Below are 4,422 nucleotides of genomic sequence, written 5' to 3' on the forward strand. Positions count from 1 at the left end.
CTGTACTCCTTTTATGCATCCATCTCGCTGGTCTCATCCTTGCTCTGTGATGAACATCAAAACACAACAGACCCAGGTTGGATTCCTGGAGCCTGCCCATGTTAAAAAAGAAAGAAAGAAAGAAAGAAAAATGCCTTTGATGATGGACATAGAGCCTCACAAGGAAGGGTGCTTTGAGGTAGAATCAGAGCAATGTAAATGGGAGGAGTTTTGATATGGAACGGGATTAAATTCAAAGGGACTTCTTTTTTCCATTTAAACTTTTTGAAGGTTCTGTCTGGTTTCTTTGTGGTAAATTGCAGGCCAGGAGTTGCAATTTATTTTTTACATTTCTGTAGAGAAGTGTTTTTCTTTCATCTTCAAGGGTTTTTAGCCACCAAAAGAAAACATTTGATTTCTGCACCCCTATTGATCGTGACCTGCAGGAGTTGACAATTGAGTCCTTACTCAGAGAGGCAAGTTCCTGCCATACAAAACTTTATCAAACACTGTTATCCACATATTGCAACACTGTGATCTCATCTAAATTATACTTTTTATTACTTATACTACTATTGTACTGGTTTGAAAGGATGTATGTACACTTGAAAAGCCATGTTTTAATCAAAATCCCATTTTGTAGAGGCAGAATAATCCCTATTCAATACTGTACATAACTAGATAATTTCCTTGGAGAACCCAAACAAAAGTGGTTGTTAAACTGGATTAGGGGAGGCATGTCTCCACCCATTTGGGTGGGTCTTGATTGGTTTACTGGAGTCCTGAAAAAAAGGAAACATTTTGGAGAATGGGAGATTAAGAGAGAGCAGAGAAGAAAGACATAGCCATGAAGAGCAGAGAACCCACAAGCCAGTGACCTTTGGAGATGAAGAAGAAAAACACCTCCTGGGGAGCTTCATGAAACAGGAAGCCAGGAGAGAAAGCTAGCAGATGATGCTTTGCATGCCATATGCCCTTTCAGCTGAGAGAGAAGCTTTGTGTTCACCATGTGCTTTCTCACTTGAGAGAGAAACCCTGAACTTCATTGGCCTTCCTGAACCAAGGTATCTTTCCCTGGATACCTTAGATTGGACATTTCTATAGACATGTTTTAATTGGGACATTTTTTCAGCCTTAGAATGGCAAACTAGCAACTTATTAAATTCCCCTTTTTAAAAGCCATTCTGTTTCTGGTATATTGCATTCCAACTGCTAGCAAACTAAAATGACTATATATAATATACATCAACACTTTTGCTGTATAACTTAAGTGTTAACCCTCCTTTAGTTACCTGCCAAGCTCTGGATTTTAGTTTATATTGCAGTTAATAATTACAAAGTTGTAATGGTGTCTTTTTTTCTTTATAACAGAATATGTAACTCAAACTATACACATTGTGTGGTCTTGTTTCCTAAGGATTTACACATCAGCACCCAGTATTCTGTATAAAACTGCCAACTATTGTGAATAAGCTGTTGACCCCTCTTCATTTGAGAGGGTGCCTCTGATGATGGTAGGGAAAGCCTTTGCATTTTCTCTCTCTCTTGTACTGGTTATTCTTGAGTTAAGCACAGACTTGTCAGCTCGATTCTCATGAAAATGTGTGTGACCTTGCATTTTTTTATTGGTCAGCAAACAGGTGCTAACTTCAGTTGACCAAAAATTAAGGAAGAAAAATATAATTTTTAAAGAGTTCCATCTTTTAATGGCTGAAACCAGTGTGTCTATGGTGCAGCATCTTGCTATTGTACATTTGAAATCAGCCCTCTGTGAAAGCTCCTTTCTCACTTACTATAGTGTGTACTACAGTACCCTTCATTTTTGTTTCATTAGTAATGAAATCAAGAGTATTTATTTGGAATATTTACAACATTATGTTTCACGGTACTTCAATTGCAGAAGCTGAAAATAGTAGTCTCTCCCTTTTGCAAATAATGGCTATTCCATATTGCATTCTCAAAGACTTTCATATGGTGAACCTAGAAATTGTATTTCATCCTCTCATGGCTGTGGCCCAAATTTCCCAGGCCTATTAGATGAACCCTAGCATGCTTTCAGTTATTTAAGCATTAAACATTTCTTGAGTATGTCTATTGAAGTCATCAAAGCTCATAGCTGATTTAGTAACCAATTTTATTCTGCATCATTCTCATTCATTATTTCTATTGCTATGGTGAAAACGTGGAGGAAAATAAAAATGTCCATGTGTGTCTGGGAAGCATTTGAAATTTTTACATACTATGATTCTGTGATATTTCCTGCATTTTTGTTATTGTTTTACAGAAGGAAAAAAATGCAGTGTTAAAGCAATCTGAAGACGAAGAGATCTATATCCACACTTAGGATCACCTGACCTTTGCTGGCCAATAGGTCTACATGGCCGAATTTATTTCCTAGAATAATAATAATTTTCCAAAGTCAAATTTTTTATATGAAACTTCCAATATCATGAATAGAATGGATGAACCATAAAGGGAAAAATTGATGTTCAGTTGTATTTGCATTGCCTAAAGGAGCATTGTGGGGGTGAGTGCAATTGGCTGAATTTTACTATCTTGATGGTGTGCTTTGAAAGCATCCATGCCTGCATTCTGCATTCTTCGTATGTAATCATGTTACCAAAGGCAAGCGATTTCACCATTTATTGTAAATAACATTTTTCCCTAGTACCTATCTTAAAGTTTCTATGATGTACTGTCTTCCAGTTGCAATAAAAAATTACTGAGTTGCACCAACTGAAAAAAAAAGTCTTTATTGACTCACCTATTTGAGTGAATTGAATGTCACCTTGATCCATTCTGTTGAAATGTACCCTTGAGGTTACCTCTGCTTGTTTCAACTACTTCTGGCTTAGCGCATGAAGTCCTTCCACGTTCTTATGAGAATAGCAGTTTTTCTGTTGTAATTTTATCAGTGTCCATTTAAAATGCAGCATTTTTGGGGGTATCAGGCTACTGCAACTCAGCCTAAAAATATTTGTGAAAATGTCACTTTTTCAGTTTGTTAATGCTGCCAGAAGCAATATACCAGAAATGGATTGGCTTTTACAAAAGATATTTATTAGGTTACAAATTTACAAAGGCACCAACAAGAGGATACCTTTGCTCAAGAAAGGCCAATCATGTCCAGGATTTCTCGGACACATGGAAGGCACATGGCAACTTCTGCTGGCCCTCTGCTCCTGGGTTTCACTGCTTTCAGCTCCTGGTTCCAGCGGCTTCCTCTCTGAGTTTCTGTCTGTCTCCAAGCATCTGAACTCTCTCTGCTTTTGGTTTCAAATGGCTCTCTCAGCTCCTGTTTCCAGAGGTTTTTTATCTAAGCATCTGTGGTTCCTCACTTAGCTTCTCCATGGCAGAAGCTGGGTTTCATTTCTTACATTAGCATCTCTGTGTCTTGGTTTCATTTCTCAGCTTCTATGTTGGCTCTCAGCTCTCTGCTTTGGCTCTCCAAGCATCTCCAAATGTCTGGGTCTAGGCATCTGCTTCCTGTATCAGCTCTGAGCTCTTTCTCAATCCAAGAGTTCCTTTAAGGATTCCTATAAGCTAATTAAGACCCACCTTGAATGGGCAGGGCCACATCTCCATGGAAATTGTGTAGTCAAGAGGACCGACTCTACAATGGCCTGCACCCAGAAGATTGGATTAAGATGGCAAGAATGTAGGTTTTCTGGGGTACATAACAGTTTCAAACCAGCACAGTCATCTCTGCTCATAACACCTTAATACATCTTGAAAAAATTTTTATGGGAAAATGGAGCCAAATCCACAGTGATTTTTATATGTATTGCTAACTCACCTTAAAGATTTTATAACAAAGAGAGAAGTCTACCACATGATCTCTTAATGAAAGCTCAACAAAGACCAAAGTCTTTGTTTCCTTAGTTTTATATCCATTTCTAGGCCTAAAACAGTCCCTGACACATAGTGACTTTCAACATATATGTTGAATAAGTGAATAAAATGATAATGCACTGGCCATATTATATACATGGATGGTTTAAAGAACATTAACTTTCAAAAAATAAACAGTGTAATTTATTGTTGTTTTTGAACATGTTGGTGGATTTGACTGCTTAAGGAACTTTCATCTTCTCATTTTTTCATATTAATCCACTATTAATCCAAATTGGAGTCAGCAATATTATTCCACATATACAAAATAACATTATCTTATAGAAATATCACTTTTTCCATTTGAAAATGAATATTTTAGACAATAATTGGAGAGTGCATAATTTTTTTGGAGCTCAGAAGGATTCCTCCCCCCCAAAATTGTTTCTTTACTTTTCCAAAGTTATAGAGTAAGATATCATGTAGTGGTGTAAGTATAAATTTCCTCTTGCCACAAAGCTTTATAAAAGCAGTGTTTATTTGCCATATGGTTTTACTTATATCAATGAAGTGGCCATTTTTCTCTTTCAGCTCCAGATTTATGTGGCTGAG

The sequence above is a fragment of the Tamandua tetradactyla genome, chromosome 23 (genome assembly GCF_023851605.1).
Source record: "Tamandua tetradactyla isolate mTamTet1 chromosome 23, mTamTet1.pri, whole genome shotgun sequence".
Taxonomy (NCBI): domain Eukaryota; kingdom Metazoa; phylum Chordata; class Mammalia; order Pilosa; family Myrmecophagidae; genus Tamandua; species Tamandua tetradactyla.